General features: G+C 44.7%; 1 non-coding gene across 1 annotated transcript in view; it reads right to left on the reverse strand.

The window, feature by feature from the left end:
- Nucleotides 1-23881, reverse strand: part of C18H11orf49 — a 195808-nt gene that overhangs the window by 7107 nt on the left and 164820 nt on the right. The window contains exons 4-5 of the transcript XR_005373450.1: nt 15366-15450; nt 239-324 (exon numbers count right to left, since the gene is read on the reverse strand). This is a non-coding gene — a transcript (chromosome 18 C11orf49 homolog). The remainder of the gene's footprint in view (nt 1-238; nt 325-15365; nt 15451-23881) is intronic.

Here is a 23881-nt window from a genome sequence, read left to right on the forward strand (position 1 = left end):
GACTGAAAGCCCTGTGGCTTTCGATGTCTTGAGGAGGCTAAGGGACCAGGCTGCGCACACTGAATCTGTGACCGCCAGTGGGAACTAGACATCCTGTCAGTGACCCATGGGGGAGCACACCACCAAAGGAAGTTGGGGAGAGAGATGGGTGTGCCAGGCACCAGATGGAAAGGGCACCAGGGTAGCAAAGGCAGACATGGCTCTGACAGGAGTCACATGGGACCCAGGAGACTCTCACCTGAGTAGTAAAATTGGATCTGGAAGGCGAAAAGGAAATCTGAAAAAGACATCAAGCAATCCATGGCGTCATCCATGAGCACAATCCTGAGGGGGAAAGAGGGAGTAAATGTGAGAGAATGTATATATGGGTGTGGGTGGGGAGCATGTAAGTGAGCTGTTTCTGGGGCTCCAGTCTTTCCTGGGACAGCAAGACATTCAGGAGAAGGATCCCCAAAGCCAACTCCTCCCAGTCACCTCGCTTCCCCATCAGTGGGGCTCTGGCACCAAACGGTGCTGACCATACGACCAAGGACAGGCTCCCAGTTCAGTCTCTGTGGCACCAGCTAGTGGACAGAGCTTGAGGAGGGAGGAGGGAGGGCAGCAAGGAGAGGGCGCAACTGTAATGCAGCCAAGATTTCTTTTCATATACTTAAGCAGTAAATCCTTTCATCCTGCAGTGAGGACCATTTAGTTCAGAATAAATACAGCTGAGCAGAAAAGGCAAAAAAGAACAGCCAGGAAGCTTAAAGAGGTCTTGGCAAGTGGCACTGAGATTTAATAAGCTACCAAAGGCCCCAGCAACTGTAGGCACCTCCGTCCTGAGACACAGATGGCAGACAAGGGAAGAGGGTCCAGAGCTACTGGGGACTCGGCACTTGAGAGGGTCAGAGAACACACCCCGTCTTGTGACGCCATGGTGGCCGTGCCCCTACTTGCTGTCTGCTCCCACAAGTGGACCACCCCCTGGGTGTTCCTCTCTAGGCCCTCCCACCTCATAGGAAGAAAACCATCTGACTACTAAATGAACAGACCAAGGCCATGTTCATACTCTGCTCAGGGCCTCATGCAGGAGGGCACAGGAAGGGAAGGAAATCAGCACTTGCTGGGCTCTATCCAGGTGCCAGGCAGGGTGCCAAACTTATCTACTGGAGGGGAGCAGGGTCCCCAATCTGTTTCTGACTGGCTCTTCTGGCTTTATCTTTCATTTATTACAAAATTGTTTTATTCTGTTCGCTCGTGTATTTTTCTAAATCTCTACCTCCTTGTGTCAGAAGATCCCCGAACTGGCACCTGGATCAGCTCCAAAGACAGCCGGAACTGCACACCTCGGGGAAAGCGGCTTTGGAGAGAATATAATGTAAGGGGCCCCCACAGTTGTGTGAGGCAGCTGGCCCTGCTCTCTGATCTCCCCGAAGAGAGAAAGTGCTCCCCTAGCTAGTCTTCAGTTGTAATCATGACAACAATAGAAGCAGGGAACGTGTACTGAGTACCTACTTCATGGTAGGTACTGTGCAAGGTATTTAACTATATTGAATTTTATTCTACAACATTCCTAGGGGGTAGGTCTTACTTACACGGATGTACATTTTACATGTGAAGGAATAAGTCTCAGAGAAGTTGGCTTGCTGAGACCACATAGCTGGGGAGTTTGCTCAATTCCATAGGCCATGGTACTTTCCATTAGGTCACACTGCTTTCCATTAGGTCACACTGCCTCTTTGCTTATTTTTTATTATTAATTTTTTAAAGATTTATTTGAGAGAGAGTGCACATGAGCAGGGGGGAGGGGCAGAGGGGGAGGGAGAAGCTAACTACCTGCTGTGCAGGGAGCCCAACATGGGGCTGGATCCCTGGACTCTGGGATCAAGACCTGAGCGGAAGGCAGACGTTTAACTGACTAAGCCCCCAGGTGCCCCTCACACTGCCTCTTTTTTTTTTTTTTTAAGATTTTATTTATTTATTCATGAGAAACAGAGAGACAGACAGAGAGGTAGAGACACAGGCAGAGGGAGAAGCAGGCTCCCTGCAGGGAGCCCGACATGGGACTCCATCCTAGGTTTCCAGGACCAAGCCCTGGGCCAAAGGCAGGTGCTAAACTGCTGAGCCACCCAGGCTGCCCCACACTGCCTCTTTTAAAATAAAGATACAGTATACAAACACCAACATTTTATTTCTTAATCTATGTGGCTAATCTATCTTCTTTGTGCCCCAACTACCAGAGCTGAACATTAAAATTCCAGTTGGAAAAAATTTCAAGGCCCGATGGCGGGAAGAAGCAGTGCTGCTTATGGCCACAGGAGGGCGCCCTGGTCCCTCCATCAGCAGCTCCTGGACTAAATGCTGAGCCAGAGGCCAGGTAGTTGCCCCCATTTCTCCTAACCCTAGGAGAACCCAGACAGGCAAAAAGGAAGAGAGAGGGCACAAAGCCCAGATTCTGATATCTGGATGGGGAGGAAGAGGCGACAGAGGGCAGAGAGAAGGGGCAGGTAGGGCATACTTTGGTTAGCAAAGACACCCAAACTCCAGATGAGTGAGTGCTCCCAGAGCACTCAGGGTGGGTAGAGCCACCACAACGCTTTTCCAGCCCAGGCTCAAGTAGAGAAGAAAAAGGTCCCTGTGGAGGGAAGCCAGTGACCTTTCCTTCCTGCCCTACTCCCAGGACAGTTAAGAACCCAAATGGCCTGAAGTTAATTACTATGGAAGAGCACTGGGCTGAGAATGTCCCCAAGCAGGAAACCACGAAGGGGAGCCAAAGCCTTTGAAGATGTTACTTGGCTTCTCTCCTTTATCATCAACCTGGACCCAGCGCTCCTGTTTATAGTAATTACCTCCATGGACTATTTCTTTCTTTCGTTATCTATTTCTTCATTTATTTTGTGATACAATTCAAACACCATAAAATTCCCCTTTAAAAGTGTAGTGTTTTTAAGTGTATTTACAAAGTTGTGCAACCCTCACCACTGTCTAATTCCAGAAGTTGTAATTCTTGCTAATCAGCATGCTCCCGAGACAGGCCCTGCCACACCAGGCCTTTGAAGCCAATTGCCATAAGCATCTTCCTCTCTCAGCCACAGAGAGGACTAGAAGCTGAAACAGGGCCTGCCCTTCCAGCTTCAGAACTGGCCTGCAGCTTTCTGTTGGGGCCATTCTTAACTGTGAACATTAGCAGCTTCTTTCACGATGGGCAGCTGGGGAAAGGGGAGAGCACAGCCTGACAGAGGGCAGGAGACCCACCATGTGAACGTGGCAGGCTCTACGGGAGCTAGGTGGCCCAGTGTGCGCTCTGGTCTCCACTCGGGCTCTTTGGTGAGCTGAAACTGGTACTGGTCAGGGGGGATCAGCAGGGTGGTTAGGGACGCAGACCATGCCAGGGGATCTCTTTCTCTTTCTGAGGGATATGTGGCTGGATCCCAGCTGCATGCGTGCAAAGGATGGAGGGGTTTTCTTGACTGTAGGCAGTGTGATTGGCTGCGAAAAGAGCCAGGTGGACCTCAGCTCTCATGAACAGCAACACCACCCCCTACTCTTCTCACCCAGAGGCCTTATTATGTCCTCTGGACTTCCTGGAAACTACCTCTCTTGCCTGCCCCTCAGTAATCAATCACCAGGTCCTAGCAATGCCACCCTAACTGTGCCTCTTGAATCTGCTGACTGCTTGCCACTCCCACAGCCACCTATGATGCCCACCTCCGCGTCCTTCTTGTGGGCTACTGGATGACCTCTTGGCCAGCTTCCTGCAACTACTCTTGCCTCCTTCTAATTGAGTATCCACACTGTGGTCACAAAAACTTTTTTTTTTTTTTTAATGTGAATTTGACCATTTTACAATCTGTTTAAAGCCCTTCATGGGCTTCCCATTGACCTTAGAACAGGATCCGCCATTCTTATCCTGGCTTATGAGCCCACACAATCTGCTCCCTGCCTCCCCTCATCCCTGTAGATGCACTGGAGGCCACAGGCAGCCTCCTCCGCTGTGTTCCAGTCACACTGACCCTTAACAATATTCCCAATGCTCCCTCCTTCCTCATGGCCTTCAGACCACCCAGTCCCCCTACCTGTAATGCTCCCCACCCTTCATGCCACCCTCCTCACCTATTCATTCTTTGCATCATAGCCCAAAGAGCAGCTCTTAGGGAAGCCTTTCCCTCCAAGACAAAGCAGACATGGGCTCCCTCCTACCAGCTTCCATACTTCTCTGTGACCTCTTCATACTGTTCATGTCTGTCTTTGCCCCAGGATTCCAGGACCCACCAGGTGAGGCCTCTGTCTCTCAGCCTGTGGCTTGACTCCAGGGTCTGGCCCATGCAGGCCCATAGTAGGTGCTCAGTAATTATTTGTTGCATGAGGACAAGCATGAATAGATGGATAAGAGGGGCCACAGTACTCTTTTCTTTTCCCCTGGCCAGGTGACACTAAGATACTACATTTAGGTCTGGACAGTCCATTTAAGAGGAATAAACTAGAGTCATGGAATAGGGAGTCAGAGTGGTGGTGAGTCTGCAAACCATGATATCATACAAATGGCTGCACTTAGATCCTTTAGCTTAGAGGAAAAAACTAAGGAGGAAGTGTGGGCCGAGACCTGACTCTTCTTTTGCCGGGTCAGGGTTGGGGCAGAGGGGCAGAGGGAGAGGAAGAGGGAGAGAGAGAATCCCAAGTAGGTCTCCACGATCCTGATACAATGACCTGAGCTGAAATCAAGAGTTGGACACCCAGTCTCCCTGAGACTTGACTCTTAAAGATCTGCCTCTGAGGGCTATGTAACAGGGATCTAAAGCTTGGCTCTAGAAGACCTTCAAACTGCTTAGCCCTGGGATTATAGCTACTTTGTGAAGGGGTGAGCTGCCTGTTGCTAGAGATATTTAAGCAGAAGGCTCATACTTCCCAAAAGTATGAAAGAGCATCTTTCAGCTCTGACAGCATGTGTTGTCCCAAGGGTGGGACAGAACTGACAGCTTTTCTGTTAGTGCTGCTTCTGAAGTTTGCTGTTTGGAGGACAGTGGATGCAGAAAAGTCTGAAAGACTTAACAGGAAAATGCTTTCAGAAACATCATATGTTGCACTGTCCATCTCTAAAAGAACACTTGGGCCCATGAAAGTTCTAGGTAACTGGCACTGGAATCTTGGCAGAACTGCAAAAAAGGCAGACAGGAGGCTACAGGTCTGTCTTTGCCTTTGGTGGCAGGGACAACCCTAGGTTGTAGGCCCTGATTCCCCAGGCAGCTCCTTCATCTTGAACTCAAACCTGTCACCACTCCCAGAGGGCTCACGAAGGAATCTCTTGGAAACGAGGTCATCCACATGTGCTGTTTCCATTGATGGCAGTTGGCTCAGCACCCCGTGCTGCCAGAGGCCTCCTGCTTACATGCCAGCTGCTTCTGACACCTGGAGGAGCCTGGCGGCCACTGCTTTGAGGTAAAGCCAACAAGGAGCTGTTGCCAACAAGAGTCTGTAAAAATCTATTGGATCATGGGAGGATCCTTGCAGGCCATGCCTCAGGACTAGAGAGAAGGACTGTGGGAGAGGAGTCAAGGCAGTGCAGTTCAGGTCGGCTCTGAGTAGAACCATGTGGAGGGTGGAGTCCAGGGCAGGCAACTGGAATGAAGAAAGAACACTTGGCAGGGTCAGAGCTAATCCCAAGGGGGTTGGCCCTTCTCTCCCTCTCTTGCCCACTTCCAACAGCTGGGATAGGCTGGCTGGCTGGGAGTTAGCTGGGTGCCAAGGAAGCGATAGCTTCCAGTCTGAACCTACTGACACGCCAACTTTCTATTCATCCCATGGGTCAGTGTCCCTGGGCAAATGGCATGAGCTGCATCCAACTGCCTGCAGTTCTGCGTTAGCAAGCCCTGGGATCGAATTCCAGCTGCACCACTCATTGGCCACGGTGTCTTTTTCTCTCTGAGCTTCAGTGTCCTCGTCTGAAAAGAGGAGATGATCATAGTTCCTATTTCATTGGATTCTTGTGAGAAGTCCATATGATGATGTACTGTGTTTAGTGTACAATGAGCACTCAAAATAAGCGTTAGTTACTATCAGTGAGTGTATTCTAGTTGGCTTAAGGTGCTAGAGGAGCTCAAAATAGCAAGTAAAAATAAAACTCAGAGGAAGTGAGTGCTACCAGCATCCAACCACGCAGAGGCTCTCAGGCGGAAGCCAGCTATCTGGTTTCGAGCCCACTCTGGGGAGAAGCCAGCCCTTAGCCAGGGCCAGAAGGAAGAGGCACCTTCCCTGACTGCGCCTCTTCTGGGAGGTCACAGAACCGGGGTCCTTCATGGGCAAAGTGAATCCCCAAGTGTGTGGACTCACCATGTGCCTCCGTGGGCTGTGCTTTTATATCAGGCCATGAGTGAGGATAAAACCAGGTGCTGGCCCCCTTCTGTAGGTGGGGGCAGAGGCTGCTTCTGAGGTTTCCTGGGATGCTTCCTTAGGGTAACCCCTCTTCTGGACTGTGTGAGATGCACCCTCATGCTGCACGAGCTGCCACAAGTCCAGGCCCGCAGAGCAGCTTGGGATGTCCGGGTCATCGTTCTCCCCTGGCTTCAGCCTGCACCTCTAGTGTACCCCAAACCCCACTTGCCCCGTGGTGCCTAAGCAGCCTGATCCAGAGAGTGCAGAAAATCAAACAAAAATGGTTAATATTCATTGGGGGCTTACTGAGTTGACAAGTAACATACATTCATCATTTCATTTTCTTCTCATATTAATCCTATGAGGTAAGCTCAGTGGATATCTTCACTGAGAACACACAAGTTCAGAAAGATTCAGAAATATGGCCAAAGGGGCAGCCCAGATGGTTCAGCGGTTTAGCGCCGCCTTCAGCCCAGGGCCTGATCCTGGAAACCTGGGATCTAGTCCCACATTGGGCTCCCTGCATGGAGTCTGCTTCTCCCTCTGCCTGTGTCTCTGCCTCTCATGAATAAATAAATAAATAAATCTTAAAAAAAGAATAAAAAAGAAACATGGCCAAGGTTATAGGGAGATTGCAAGAGCTGTAATTCAAACACAGGTCTCTCTGACTCTAATCACAGCTGCACCTGAAAGAAAAGGGAGGCCCTGTGCTTTCTAGTGGGACAGTAACACCTTCCTGGTGGCACTCTCCCTTCTCCCAATCTTGGAATTTGTTAGCAATGTAGAGCACCCACCCCCAGGAGGGCTCAGGAGCTGAGGCTCCATGCTGCTTCTCCCTGCAGAGAGCTTGAAGGCTCTTGCACAGCCATTTAAACCCCATTACCCTCACCCCTCCTAAGAAGCCTTACAACCAGGGGCCAACTATTTCTTGCTCTTAGGATAAATATTAACCCCAATTCATGGCCTCCTGAGACCCTCATTTTCCCTTCTGCTCCCCAAACTCCTCAAACTCCAGAACCACTGGCTTCTTGAAGCTCCTTTAGGTCATTATTGGTGACAGCCTGGCTTCTTTTCCAGACTGCTTATTTCCCTTACACCGCTTTTCCTGCCCATCACTCTCTACTTTGATCCTACCCATCCTTTTTGTTTTAAATGAAATATTTAAGACTTCAGAAAATTATGCAGAACAACATGACAAACACCTGTGTACCCCTAGCCAACTTCATCAAACCTTGACATTTTGCCATCCTTGCTTCAATTTGTAAAGGCTTTGTAAAATATTATATATATCATTCAAGCCACCTGTGCTTACCTCTCCCTCATTCCATCCCTCAACCCTTCTTCCTCTGGAGCATCATGGAAAATTGGCAGTTATCACCCTTCTGCACATTTTTTATGCTATAATAACTCACACAAATGCCTGTATTTGTAAAACATTATCAGCTTGTTTTGTTTTCAAACTTTATGTATATTCTGAGATATGAGTGTTGATGCACATATTTCTACCTATACCCATTTTCGTTCTGTATAGCATTGAGTGGTATGAAGATACCACACTTTGTCCTTTCTTCTACAGTGGGGGCATGCAGAGCACTCCAATGGTAGCTATTACAAACAGTGCTGTGTATTTCCTTATAACCAGGTATACCTGTGAACTTTTTAGATTTGCCTGAATTGCCTCAAAGTGATGGTACCAATTTATACTCCCACCAGCACTTTATGAGAGTTCACATCCTCACCAATGCTTGTGTTATCAGACTTTAAAATTTTTGTCATTTGATGTGAAGTGGCATCTCAATTTAATTGGCATTTCCCTGATTACTAGTTAGTGTGGGCATGAAAATATGCCCATATGTTTATGAGCTGTTAGGGTTTTCTGTGTATTGCTTGCTCACATCCTTAGACTATTTTTCTACTAAGGTTCTTCATCTTTTCCTTATTGATTTGTAGGAGTTCTTTATAACAAATTTTTTAGACTAAAATTCTGCAGACCAATCTATTGTTAGCTATACACATAAGTATCCTCTTCTAGTCTCTGGCTTATCTTTCAACTTTATCTATCTTTGGTTGAACAGAAATTTTTAATTCTTTTTTTAAAAAAGATATATTTATTTCAGAAAGACAGAGAAAGGGGGGGAGGGGCAGAGGGAAAGCTATCCAAGCAGACTCCCCACTGAGCACAGAGTCCCCCATGGGGCTCAATCTCAGGAGGCATGAGATCATGACCTGAGCCAAAACCAAGAGTCACAATATTACTGACTGAGCCACCCAGGTACCCCTTGGGCTTTTTGTATCTTAAGGATTCTTTTACTGTTAGCCATAAATATATTTTCTCCTCTTCTAGAATATTACAGTTTTTTGCCTTTCACACTTAGGTCTGTCATCTATATGAAATTGACTTCGGAATATGATATGAAGTAGGAATCTAACTTTATTTTTTCCTATGTAAATAACCAATTGCCCCATCAATACTTATTGAAGCATCCTTTTCCCTACTGCTCTGCATATCATGTTTTTATAAATGTGTGTGTCTCTTCTGGTCTGTCTGCTATGATGTGTTTGTCTAGCCTTACTCAAGGACCATACTATTTTAGTTACAAGGGCCTGGTAACTAAGTCTTGTGAGCTGTAAAGGGTGTGTTCATCTCTTACTAATCCTTTAGGTTCCAAACTCAACATCTCTTCCTCATGGAAAAGCGTTTCATGATTCCCCATGTTAGGTCTAGTTTCCTGTTTATATGTTCCTATAGCACTTGGTACTTCATTTATTTAATGTCTGTGGCTCTATCAGTTTGTAAGTTCCTTGAGGGGTAGAATGACATCTAATTTGCTTACTGTTAGCCTCTCCACAAGCATAATGACCAGCAGCACATAAAAGGCACTTGATAAATATTTGGTGAATGACAGAATAGAGAAGGAAGGGATGGTCTGTTTTGGCAAAAGACCATTTGGGGCAAGAGTGGTGCTGTTGGACACAAGTCAGAGCTAGGAAAGATATTGAGGCAGAATGATATTGCCAGGGAGAGGCATAACAAGAGACAAATACCAAGAAAGCATATAACTGTATCCTGAGTGCATGGCATGAAGTCTGGCAGATACTAGATACTCAGGAAATATCTGAAAAAATGAATATGGGAATCACTCCCCATTTGCTCATTATAATTCTTAAAAATTGGTAATTTTTTGAGGGCCATGTGACAAGCATTTTACATGCATTATTTCATTAAATCCTAAAAATTTTATGAGGCAGGTATTATCATTATTTCTATTTTACAGATTAAAAAAATCGAGGCTTAGAGAAATTGCTCAGTGTCGCAGGCCAGTAAGTGAAGGAATTGGGATTTCCATCCAGGGCTGTCTGGCTCCAGCACCTGAGTCCCTTCACTATTAGGTATCCGGCCTTTGTGACACAGGGGCTAGCTGAAAAGTGACTCTCTTAAATGGGGGTGAATTGCTACATCTACAACCAGATTCCTTGTGTTTTCCAGTCACTATCTGTATTTAGCACATAACCATGAAGAGCTTTCCCTAGTAAACATGTATTACTCACTGGAGAATCTGGCCTTCAGTGAGTTAGAAATGAGTTAAATGGTGTTCTAGATGATGAGAGAGAGAAAGAGAGAAAGAGAAAGAGAGAGAAAGAGAAAGAGAGAGAGAGAAGGAAATGTAATTCCTTTTGATGCAATCAACTCTAAAATGCCAGGATGAGACTGCCTGCGATGCCCTTAATCAGTACTTCTCCAACTGTTGTTCCAGACCATCCTCACATGGGAAAATTTTGAAAATATGAATTTTGGAACGCTACCTTGGATCCACCTAACTCTGGGGATGGAATGCGCCACCTGGGATTTAATAAGCTCTGCAGGGGACCTTGTGTCACTTGTGCCCTGAATGTGTTACAGGTGGATGATCCTCTTGGCCCAGCAGGGAAGAAGCCAGAGCCTGAGGCTAATCACAGGCAGTTCTATCTTTACTGACTTTTTGTTATATGTTTATTATTTTCTGAGTGTTCTGAAGTGAAAAAAGGCCAGTTATTTTCTGAGTGTTCTGAAGTGAAAAAGGCCAGAAATAACTGCCTTAGGGAGCTGAGGAACTTCTCGTTTATATTTTTAAAATCTGGTAATAATAATGCCAATATTATTTTAACAGCAAGAAACTATTATATACTGAATGTCTACAATGTGTTAAGCAATATATACGTATTTTGTTGTGGTTGTTGAGACTGACACCACCCTATGAGTTAGTTACTATTATTCCTCATTGTACAGATATGGAAATAAGGCTTAGAGAAGTTATGAGAAATCCTCAAGGTCATCCAGTGAATAGTGCACCGGTGGCATGGACCCTCAGGGTGTTTCCAAGGCCATGATGCCCATGCTTTTACAGGTCAGGGTTAATACTACTACTTCTAACACTCAAAGTTTGCTCTGTGCCAGGCATTACTTCGGGCACATTACATACTTCTTCAATTATTACAACTATTACTATTTCCATTTGACAGATGAGGAGACTGAGGCTCAAAAAATAACTTTTCCAAGGGCACAAGCTGGGAAACTGAATCTGGGATTTGAACTCAAGAAACCTGGCTCTGATTACATGCTCTTCACCTTCAGGAAAGCCTCCCAGTCCACAGAGGAGGGAGGCGGTAATCATTTAGGATAAGACTACTTAATGATGCCTACTGCTGTGGAAATACATGAAGTGGAGGGCATCTGTGGCTAGGCCTGCCATTCAGCCCATTTGCTCTCTTTCCTCTCCTGTGTTTCCAGTTCACACCTGTTGCCCCAGGGCCTGGCCACAGTGCTTTCAGTCCATAAGTCAGGCACATGTGGAGACGCCATGCCCCTGAACTGGCTCTGGTGTACAGCTGCCTGTGGGTTACATTCTTCTCTGCACACATCATCACAGACTGGAGCCTCCTCCTGCAGCCTGTCCTCAGACCTCAGGGCCCTGCATAAAGCAAGCCCAGTCATGAGATGGGAGAGTGCAAAGCCTCTTCTAGCAATAGTGATTGCCTTGGAGGCCTAACTACCTCCAGGGTAATTTTGATCAGAAGTCTGGTCTTGTGTGTGAGGAAGCTGGGATCTTGGCCTTCAGGACAAAATAGGAATAGCTTAAACAATTAGAGAATACTTTATGGGATATATATAATTTTTCTATACACACACCAGCTGGAGTAGAGTGGGGAAAGAATGGCACTGGGGAGGTAGGGCTGACACAGAAGCCTGATACACAGGGAGCAAACAAACTTGCCCCAGTTTTGAATTCACCTCTAATTTTATAGCCAGTATCCTGAGGATTGCCCTAGGCCCTTCTGTTGTTTATACTTGCATTCCCATCATCCCTTCACATAGATGTCTACTGACAAGGACTGGCTATAGTCCTCAAATGGAAAGGTTTGACTTTTCTATCAAATAGTAGGTGTTTTGGTAAGGAGTGGATAAGCTTCACTTCTGGCCACAGCTACAGGAATAACATTCTAGAAGTCTGTTAGTAACAATAATTGTAAGAATCTGTGAATTTTACTTTTTCTTCTAGGAGAGAGAGAGAGAGAGAGAGAGAGAGAGAGATTGAGAGAGAGAGAGAGAGAGAGCACAAGTAGGAGGAGCAGCAGAGGGACTGGGAAAAGCAGGTTTTTCACTGAGGAGGGAGCTTGACTTGGGGCTTGATCTGAGGATGCCAGGATCTTGACCCAAGCTGAAGACAGATGCTTAACCGACTGAGCCACCCAGATGCCCCAGAATCAGTGAATTTTATATGACTATGTTACTTCTAGTCTAATCTTCAGTGCTTAGGCATATCATATTTTTCAGAAGGGCATGGGAGATTGATGGGGCAAGTGCAGTGGCTTCTGGGGTTGAAAAATCATACAGAAGGTCACCCTCCTTAACTTGCCTCCTACCTTTCAGAAAAGGAAGTGGCTGTTCTGGAGTGAGAGAAATGAAGGGGAGATGTCACAGAGTGGTAGCAGGCAGTGACTGGAGCCTAGGTGATCCTCTCCTAAGCCCAGTGTTAAGCTCCTTGAGAGGCAGAACTCTATCTGTTCATCACTGTATCCCCAGTGTGCATAAGAGCTCCTGGCACAAAATCAGCACTCAAGAAATACTTGATGAAATGAACTACTGACACCTGGTAAGACATGCGTGAACCTCAAAAACATGATGCTAAGTGAAAGAAACTAGTCACAAAGGACCACATATTATTGGTCTGAATTTATTTGAAAGATCTAGAAGAGGCAAATTTATAGAGATAGAAAGCAGCTCAGTGCTTGCCCAGGGCTGAGGAGGAAGAGAGATTCGGGAGTAGCGGCTAAGGAGTGCAGGATTTTTTTGGGGGGGTAGTTAAAATGTGCTAAAATGGATCATGGTGATCGATATGAATATACTCTGTGATTGGACTAAAAGTCACTGAATTTTATACTCTAAGTAGGTAATTACATGGTATGTGAATTGTATCCCAAAACACTGAAAATTTTTGATGAATATATAAAGGAATGAACAAATGAATATAGGATATAGTTGCTGATTTTTGTTTGTAGCGTTACTTAGAACCATGGCCTATTAGAACCATGTAAAATGCCTGACAAGGGATATCATTCATATGTTCACCCAGTCAGGAGACACTTCTGGAGTGTGTAGCATGCATCTGGGTACTGTGCTGAGTGACAGTGATCCAGCTGCAAACAAGGCTGGTATAGATCACACACACATACTCACACTTACTGTTCCTTTTCTCTAAGAATTCTTTAGTTAGAGTTCACAGTTGATTTTTATTATTCAGCTATGTAGAAATCATAGTACAGTCTTTAAGAGTATGGAGTTTTCCCCTCAAAATTTTGGGGTGGAAGCTTCCTTAAAATGAACTGACCCCAAGGGGAATTATCACTGGAAATCTGAAGGTAACACCTTTTATTTTTTTTAATTTATTATTATTTTTTAAGATTTTATTTATTCATAGAGACAGAGGGAGAGAGGGGCAGAGACACAGGCGGAGGGAGAAGCAGGCTCCATACAGGAAGCCTGATGTGGGACTCGATCCCAGGTCTCCAGGATCACACCTGGCTGCAGCAGCGCTAAACCACTGTGCCACCAGGGCTGCTCAGGTAACACCTTTTAAAATAATCTCCCACATTTTATTTTCAACTATGGAAGAAAAACAAATCTAAATCTTCTTTGGATAGCAGGTAAGTTAAAATGATAAAACCTGAACTGTAGCTTTCACCAGTGGCCAGTTGCCCCTGGAGGAGGTAAGTATCCACTGAACAATGTGGGGAAAAAGGATTTGGGTGCGTGGTCAGTAAGCAAGTTTTGCACATGATCAGCAAAATCAGTGCATGAGCTGTGAGCTGCAAAACAGCCTGCTCCAATATGAGGCCGGTGCCTGTTGCTGGCAGCAGAGGACTTCCCATCTTTTTAGTTGATGGGGGAGCTGGTTGGCTCATTTCAGAAAGACCCAATGGTTTTTGGTATAGTGTAATTAGTGCAGTCATGGTTTCAGTGGGTCAGACCACCACGCAGAAATAACTTCACAATATGAGCAAGTCGGAGTGTAAGGAGGTTAAGAGCAAAGTCTCTGAATTCAGGCAGCCTTCTGCAGCCTCTGGGTTCAAGTCAAGCCTCTGCTACTTAAAAGCTATCAGTAAATTCAGACAAAATCCTTGACCTCTTTGAGCCTCCACTTCTTCTTTTTTTTAAATTGAGTTATATGAATTTCCTCTTCAGTAAAATAGGAAGGTAACAGTTTTTATAAAGATTGAGATCATTAAAGTAAATGAATTTAAATGAAACAATGAAGATAAATATGCATACATTATGATTTAGGTAAGATGGGCATTTAAAAAATATTACTGAGACTTTACTTTGAGCAGTTTTAGGTTCACAGCAAAATGGAGGGGAAGGTACAGAGATTTCCTACATACTCCCTACTCCCACTCATGCACAGCCTCCTCCATTGTCAACATCCCACGGTGCACCAGAGTGGAATGTTTGTTACAACTGATGAACCTACACTGACAGAGTTATCACCAAGTCCATACTTTATATTACCCTTCACTCCTGGTGTTGTATATTCCATAGCTTTAGACAAATGTATAAGGAAATGTATCTATCACATATACTACAATACAGGGTATTTTCCTAAAAATCCTCTTTTTTGGCAATTTCAGACAACACAATTTTTTTTTTAATTTTTTTATTCATTTATGATAGTCACAGAGAGAGAGAGAGAGAGAGAGGCAGAGACACAGGCAGAGGGAGAAGCAGGCTCCATGCACCGGGAGCCCGACGTGGGATTCGATCCCGGGTCTCCAGGATCGCGCCCTGGGCCAAAGGCAGGCGCCAAACCGCTGCGCCACCCAGGGATCCCCCAGACAACACAATTTTTTGAAATACTTCCACTTGCCACCTTAGCTCAAATTCTGCCTTAAAGAAAAGTTAACTGAGGCATAGTCCAACTACCTCATTTGGTTAAAAATGTGAATGACTATGAAACCAAACTCAGAAATTAGGGGGTTCTAAACCACTTTTGCCAAGTCTTCCTGGTTCTGGACTGGTCTTGAAAATCTTTTAGCATAAGTAATACGATTTATTCTTCCCTCATTTGGGCTTTATCACCTTCATGCCTTTCCAGTCTCCAATCTCAATCTGCTCCTTCACTGGTTGCTGCCAACTCTTGTCCCTTCTCTTCTCAGAACATCCTCTAGAAGTTTCTGTGTGTGTGTGTGTGTGTGTGTGTGTGTGTGTGTGTTTGCCTCTTCATCTCACCACCCCTCAACTCTATCTGCAGACCCTAAGACTCCCCACAGAAACCACAAAGGATCATTTGCCTTCCCTTTGGAAATGGCAGAAAGTATTATGTTTTGGGGCAAATCCCAAATAGACCCCTCTCCAAATGCCAGTTTCTTTCTAATGGTTTTTTTAGTCTTCCTAATGGTTTGTTAGTTTGTATACATTTCAGGTTTCTCTAAGAAGCCCTGGTACATGGAGGGCTGAACTGGCTTCTAGAGCCCAGGGGACATACCTGGCTGCTTTCTGAGTAAGCTCCAGCGGGAAATCTGGGCACAGCAATTGCAGCAGACAGTGATATTCTCTCATGGTCAGCAAATCTGAAGTTGAAATAGAGAGGAACACATTAAGTCTCTGTGTGGGAAAGCATTGATTGCTCTCTTCTTGGCCATTTTCTGGGCTTCAGACATAGTCTCAGTAGAGCTGCTCTTATAAAGGTGAGTCAGTGTTATGGGTGTGCTAGCCACTAACCTCTGGAGGTGAGATTTTAAGATCACTGTTTCTACAAAGTTTTTCCTGGGTGGAAGCTATCCTGCTACAATATTTTGCCACAAGCCACATCCAATGGTTTGAAAAATGGTCGGGTGAGAAGGGAACAAGAGGGGTACCTTGAGCAGCCTTCTTAGTTTGGTTTTCCTTGTGCATGAAAATCCACAAGAATGAGTCGTTTCAAAGCTGGTTAAATCTGCTGAAATTCTCTGGCATGGTAACATCCACCACAACATGCCCAAAGACCATCCACAGAATATCTGGAAGCACTACTAAGGCAAACTCAGTCTTGCAATATATGGAGAAGAATACATCATAGCAACCCACAGATCTTATTACTCTGTCATCCAGGATTGCATGGGTAGGCTTCGTTTAGATGCCTGCACACAAATCTGGTCATCCTGTTATAAAAAGCCAAGACAAATGTTCAAGATATACAATCAAGGCAACCAAATGATTCCTGATATATAGAAGTAGTGCTCTGGGAGAGGTGAGCCAGGATGAGGCTCTCTAGCCCATCAGAAAACCCAGAGAGGCAAATCTCGGGGAGGTCTATAGGATCCCAAGGGAGAGAAAATACACTGATGTGTAAAGGTTTTTTTGTTACTGCATGAACCAAAGCCAAAAGATTTTAGATCAGCCAGGCAGTAGCCATCCACGAGTATTTTGTATACTGAAGCATTTCAAATATGGAAAGGCAAGCTAATGGTAAAGCAAGAGCAGGCATCCTGGAAGCCATCCTAACTGGGAGACGAGTGAGAGAAGGGAATCCAGAGGGCATGGCCACATTTGGGGAATGAAGATGATGATCATAGGCACTTGGTTTCTTTGGACCTAAGTTAGCCCAAGCCACAGGAATCCAGATCTCCTGCCCTGCTAGTTTGGTTGATGTTTTTCCAAGATAAAAACCCCAAATCTCCAGGGACAGGTCTGGGCTCCTACTACTTTTTCATCAAAGCTTAATTCAAGGTGGAGGCAGAGAGTTAGACTAACCACACTGCTAAAGTCAGGGACACCAAAGCAACAGACTCAGCGTCAATGTAGGTCAAAGGATCAAGATGGCTTTTGTGGCCTTCGTCTTGGCCACAATGGGGTGTGCACTTTCCTCTCCTCACTTGCCTGACCTCGGGCATAGCCTGGTAGGAGGTTTTGTTCCTCAAGGGACGGAGGAATAGCCACTCGTGGTTTTGCAGATTTTAGGTAAGGGGCAGGAAAGGTGAACAGAGGGGAGAAAAGCTATTGAGTCTAATGAGTTCCCACATTATTCTCACTCTAGAACTCCCTGTATAAAGAGGAATAATTTCTGGCAGGAAGTAAATACAGGTGTACCTTGAAGATACTATTGATTTGGTTGGAACTCCACAATAAGGCAAACATATCAATAAAGTGAATCAAACTAAGTTTTTGCTTTTCCAGTGCATGTGAAAGTTATGGTTACATTAAACTGTAATCTATTAAGTGTGCAATAGCATTATGTGTAAGAAAAAGCACACACCTTAACTTAAAAATACTTTATTGCTAAAAAATGCTAATCATCATTCTGTGCTTTCAGCAAGTTGTAATCACTGATGACAGATCACCATAATGGTAATGAAAAGGTTTGAAATATTGTGAAAATTACCAAAACATGCCACAGAGACACAAAGTGAGCAAATGCTGTTGGAAAAATGGCACCGATTGACTTGCTTAACCCAGGGTTGCCACAAACATGCACAAAATATGCACAAAAATGCAACACTGGGGAAGCACAAACGTGCCTGCAAAGGAAAGTTCTATCTTTGAATCATCGTTGCTTTCCTAGGCTAAGCTTTGGTGGATGTATCTGATACCATTCTTGGGGGTTGAAGTGTTTCACAGAAATCCACATTTGCCCCCCCAAATTACCTACAAGATATCCTTGGGAAGATAAACCAGATAAAGGAAAATAAGAAGCCTAGAGAACTGTGTAACTACCATATTTAATCAAGAAAGACAAGGTCGGGTATCAATCTCAGCCTCCCGGTTTCCAGACCCTCAGCTCTCTTTAGGTTCTTGATGATATTATAACTCACATGCCTGAAATACTTGCTTCCAAGGCAGAAGAATGATTTACAAAAATCATTCTACATTTCTCTAATGCAACAACAGCTCTTGGAAATACTAAATACATCAGAATAACAGAATACACCTTGTTCACCACTTCTGGAACTGACTTTCCCAAATGTAAAATGAGGAAGATAGTCAGATAAAGAGAAGACAGTTCAGGCAGGGGCACCTGGGTGGCTCAGTCGGTTAAGCATCTGCCTTTGGCTTGGGTCATGATCCCAGGGTCTTGGGATTGAGCCCCATGTCAAGCTCCTTGTTCAGTGGGGAGCCTGCTGCTCCCCTTGCTTGTGCTCTGTCTTCCTCTCTCAAATAGATAGATAGATAAAATCTTAAAAAAAAAAAAAAAAGAAAGTCCAGGCAAATAGAGAATTTTTGCCACCTTAATTGTGGAAGACAGCAGGGTGTTTTTTTTGTTTTGTTTTGTTTTGTTTTGTTTTAAGATTTTATTTATTTGAGAGAGAGGAGGAGCACAAGCAGGGGGAAGGGCAGAGGGAGAGGGAGAAGCAGACTCTCTGCCTAGCACAGAGCCTAAGGACACAGTGCTGAATCCCTGGACCTCAAGATCATGACCTGAGCTGAAGGCAGATGCTTAACTGACTGAGCCACCCAGGTGCCTCAAAGACAGCAGTTCCACTTTTATTAATGCAGTGGCTGGATAATACCAAGGCCACCTGATTTTGAGGGGGAGGCATCTGCTACTTGGAGACACTCCTCAGTTGTAAAGTGGGTATTTGGGGGAATGGTGGGTGATAAGACTTGTCCCAAAATCTGAACATTGATGAGCAAACAGGAGCTGTCCCCATCCTGTCCCTCAGGCAAGGGTTCATATTTCAGCTCTGCAATTTACCAGTTATGCAACCTTGGACAAATTGCTCAATCTCTCTAACTCTCAGTTTCTTATCTGTAAAATGGGAATGATGATACTTACTTTTCAGGGTTGAAATCAAGATTAAAAGAGATGATGTCTGTAAAGTAGGTAGCAGAATGTCTAGAACACAGTAACATCAAACAAAGGGGATACTGTAGTTTTGTATTTAAATTCTGGGGGCAAAGATAGAGAAGAGGAAAGTGTTCCTTGCTGAGTTTAAATGCTTAAACACCCAGGAGTGGTATGCCTTTAGAATTCTCTGTCAGGTTGCCTGAGCCAAATCTGTTTTTATTTTTATTTTTTAAAAATATTTTATTATTTTTCATGAGACACACACACATAGAGAGAGAGAGAGAGAGACAGAGAGAGAGACAGAGACAGAGACAGAGAGAAAGAGAGAGAGAGGAGAGACACAGGCAGAGGAAGAAGCAGGCTCCATGCAGGGAGCCTGATGTGGGATTTGATCCTGGGACTCCAGGATCACGCCCTGGGCCGAAGGCAGGCACTAAACCACTGAGCCACCCAGGGATCCCCTATTTTTATTTTATTAAAGATTTTTTATTTATTCATTTGACAGAGTGAGTGAGCGAGAGAACGAGCAGGGGAGGGTCATAGGGAGATGGAGAAGCAGACTTCCCACCGAGCAGGGAGCCTGATACACAGTTCCATTCAAGGACCCAACTGACTGAGCCACACAGGTGCCCCTGAGCCAAATCTCTTTTTAAATACTCTTTTGCAGTATTCATGTGTTTACTATTACCATGGGCCTCCTCAGCTTCAGGCACTGTATCACAGCAACGAACAAGCTAGCAGTTTCCCCAGCTCCTGAGGTTTACACTCAGACCCTAGTTAACCCAAAATGCCTACTCTGGGTCCTCTAAGAGCTCTCCAAGATCTCAAAGGCCTTTTCAGGCAGCCCTTTAAGCTTCAGGAACAACGGTAATGAGACTGAATAGTTACCGAGCCTTGAATTAGCTCACTTAACCTCAACAACAGCCTTATGAAGGAGCCTCCATTATTTCCAGTCCCACTTCACAGATAAAGCTTAGAGAGATGAAATACAGCTGGCACTCGAACAATGTGGAGTTAGGGGCACCAACCCCCTGTGCAGTCAAAAATCTATGTATAACTTTTGATCCCCCCAAAACTTAACAACTAATAGCCTACTGTTGACCAGAAGCCTTACAGATAACTGTTATCTGTAACAGTTAATGTAATTAACTTATATTGTGTATATGTATTCTCACAATAAAGTGAGCTAGAGAAAAGAAAATGATATTAAGAAAATCATCAGGAAGAGAAAATACATTACAATACTGTGTTGAAAAAAAAATCCACATACAAAGAGACCTGGGCAGTTCCAACCCATGTTGTTCAAGGGTCAATTGACATCTATCTGGTGAGTGAGAAAAGAGGGGTCTGAAGCCTGGGGGACAGGAAGGGAACATGGCTTCCCAGAGCAAAATCTTAGGCAGGGAGGGAAGGAGGGGTGAGGGCTGGCTGGGCTTAATAATATTGATAGCCAATCTTTGAGAGAGAGACAGAACACGAGTGGGGAAGAGGGGCAGAGGGTGAGGGAGAAGCAGACTATACTGAGCAGGGAGCATGATATGGGGTTTGATTCCAGGACCCTGGGATCATGACCTGAGCCGAAAGCAGACACTTAACTAACTGAACTCCCTCCCTCAGGTGCCCCCCAGGTACTACTCTTGCAAGGGTTTTCCTATGTTGTCTAATTTAATCTTCATTATGGTTATCCCCATTTCACAGATATAAAAACTCAGATCGTGTACGCTTAAGAAGTAGAACTGGAATTCAAACTCAGTCAGGTTCCAACATTTACCTAACATTTTCAGCACCTTGATCTTATCAGCCATAATGTGTGAAGGCTTAAGAGCTTGTTTTTCCCTCCAAACAAACTGCAGGAACTAAATAGCTCCAGGTGAACTGGATCAAGGAGACAATTCAAGTGAATTGGGATTTTTTTTCCTGTAAGAAATTTAGTCTGAAAGGTTCTAATTACTGTCAACAGGAAAGACAGTAAGCACCGGCAGCACAGCCTGTGATGGGCCAGAGGCCACGGGAGGGCGGGGGATGAGTACACCTGTGCTCCTGGCCAGGCCGCCATTTCCCATCCCCACCCACCTGCCAGCCACTGTTCATCCTGGCAGGTGCAGGGAGGGTAAGTGGTATGTACCAAGAAATGCCTTCTCCAAAGGAATACCACATCCCCAGCTAGGAAAGCTTCAGCCAGCAGGTCCTAAAAGTTCAAAGGCAAAGGCACAAGAAGGCTTTGGTGTAAGATCAAAATTAGAATACTCTCCACAAATTGGTGCCTTTCTTTCTGTGGGTGGTCAGGGCCGTTAAACGTTCTTATTCTCCACCTTGTAATAGTCCCATTGACTGTGGGCCTGGCTCTGGACCAGAGTTTTTATGCCCTGATTCTCTCCTTTCCAGAGGCAGCACAGCATAGCACTGTGGCTTATGGCATAGACTTCAGTTATCCTGCCTGAGTCCACATCCCAGCTTTGATACTGACCTTTAAGCTCTTTGTGCCTCAGTTTACCCATTTACCCATCTATAAAATGAGGATAATGATAGTACTGCCATCATGCAGTTGTTGTGAGTTAATGTAAAGTACTTAGAACAATGTCTGGTCCATCAAAAGTGCTGTTAGTATTTGCTAATATTATTTTGGAAATGGAGAAACTAGAGTTTCTTTAACTAAGGTTAACTGCCTTCTCAAGGAAACAGAGCGAGTCAGAGGAGGGAGAATGATGATTCAGACCTAAGCCTGTCTAACTCCAAAGGTCCTGCAAGTTCCACTCCAGCAAGTGGGATCCATGTTTTGTGGAGGACTTGACCTCTGATGGTAGGTAGGACTTTTCACTCCAGGTGACTGACAGACTTTCTATTGAAGTTAAACATATAGATACCCTCCAGGTGGGCCACATTAAATGGCCCAGGGCAGTTGTATTAGTGCAGAGCCCAGACTTTTTTTTTTTTTTTTATTCATGAGAAAGGCAGAGAAAGAGAGAGAGAGAGAGAGACACTAAGACGCAGAGGAAGAAGCAGGCTCCATGCAAGAGCCCGACACGGGACTCAATCCCAGGACCCCAGGACCACGCCCTGGGCCGAAGGCAGGCGCTAAACCACTGAGCCACCCAGGGATCCCCGAGCCTAGACTTTGTAATCAGACACCTGGCTTTAAAGCCTAGCTCTACTACTTATGTACTAGTAAGTATGATTTGTACCATACTTATGTACCACTAGTATGATTTGGATAAGTTACACAATTTCTCTACTACTTATGTACTAGTAAGTATGATTTGTACCATACTTATGTACCACTAGTATGATTTGGATAAGTTACACAATTTCTCTGAATCTTGATCTCCTCTTCTTAGAAATGTGAATAACCACAGTACCTACCTAATGCAATTGTTGTAAAAATAAATTAAGACAATTTATTATTTTTTAAAAAATGTTAAAAATAATAGAGGTTAAATAATATTTAAATAATAGAGATCACTTTAAAAATTAACCTCTACCCCCAATATGGGGCTCAAATGCACAACTTTAAGTTAAAGAGTCACATTCTCTACGGGACTGAGCCAGCCAGGCACCCCGAGGCAATTTAAATATAAAGCACTTTTCCCCAAGAAAAAGCTTTCTGCCTCTCTGTCTCTCATGAATAAATAAAATCTTTAAAAAATAAAAAAGCACTTTTTTTGAAAAAAAAAAAAGATCAAAGTGCTCAATAATGGTAGGATTCTTTTATAATTATTACCTGATTAAAACTTGGAAGTCCTGAAATTAATGAATCTTTAGACATAACTTAAAGCCCTTAAGCGCAATGCCTGGCACATAGTAGTAAATAGTTGTTGGAGGAATGAATGAATAAAAACATGCATTACATTGTGACCCAGAGGAAAATCCAGAGGGACAAATTTCTGGTCACTGTGTGAACACAGAGATAAGGACTCACCAGGCACAGGAGGCATGTTTACAAATTTAGAGGGATGTGAGATGCTAGGAGCTGTAAAGTGCTGGAAACGGAAAACGTCCTAGGTACCAAAACTCTCAGCAAGCACAATATATCCTGGCAAGTGGACTACTTTTCATGTGCTTACTGACTCCTAGCACCTTCTCCTAGCACCTTCTTATTAGGTGCTCAATCCAATCGGCTTGAGTATTTGTTTTCATAGGAATACATCACCACGGGATGCCTGGGTGGCTCAGTGGTTGAGTGCCTTAGGCTCAGGTCGTGATCCCGGAGTCCCTGGATCAGTCCCACATTGGGCTCCCTGCATGGAGCCTGCTTCTCCCTCTGCCTATGTCTCTGCCTCTCTCTCTCTGTGTCTCTCATGAATAAATAAAATATTTTTTTAAAAAGGAATACATCGCCAATTTTATCATGAAAATTAGAAGAAGCCTAGTGGTTACTTCTTATTAATTCACTTTACCACTATTACAAGTTGAGCATGAATACTGTAGTTTTCAGGATAACCAGCCCTGGCTCAGAATATTCTTTTGTTGGTTATCTCCACTCTAATCCTAGAGGGAGACAGGTGAGGTTATTTTGGCAAAGAAATAATCAGGGTTAAGTTAACTTGTTCTCACCTTCTTCTTTCTTGGAAAAGAAGGCTGAAGATCTCTTTTTTCTACATTTGGTCTGCTTTCTTGCTGTGGAAATTCCTGTCTCTGAAGCTCTGTGGGGGCAGCTTAGTCATCTCTACATCCTCCTTGGAGACCACCATGTGTGCCCACACATTTGCTCAGAACTGTGGTAGTGTGTGCTTATAGACTCAGACGCCTCTGTTCTTCCTGGGAAATGATGCATTTTCCAAGGGTCAGAGTGGTGTCATTAAAGGAGACCAGTGAGGAGTGCCAGACAGAAGGAACTAAGGCCATATCTTTGTCCCTTACTCAGAGAGAGCCTTCCCCAAAGCTGAAATCAAGTGTTTTTAGCTCCAAAAGGATGGAGGATGAGATGATGGTTGGGTGAGCTTGTGTCAGGACAAGAGCTGGAGATAATGAAATGCTCCCAAGCCATGGGGAATCCCAGTGGACTGAACAACCTCTAGTTGGTTGGCTGCATAACCTCAGTGGGAGGCCACAGAGGCCAGAGAACACCACAGCCCATGAGTGGACTCTCCAATTTTCAGCTGCAATTGTTTTTATGTTCTTTTTATGCAGGGTTTGTGAATGCTCATTCTAAATGGCACTCACCCTCAGCCAGCCTGCTCTGCCAAGAGATGCTCGGAAGGACATGGATAGTTTGGGGCATGACCACACCGCCCTTTCCT

The sequence above is a fragment of the Canis lupus genome, chromosome 18 (assembly GCF_011100685.1).
Source record: "Canis lupus familiaris isolate Mischka breed German Shepherd chromosome 18, alternate assembly UU_Cfam_GSD_1.0, whole genome shotgun sequence".
NCBI classification, from domain to species: domain Eukaryota; kingdom Metazoa; phylum Chordata; class Mammalia; order Carnivora; family Canidae; genus Canis; species Canis lupus.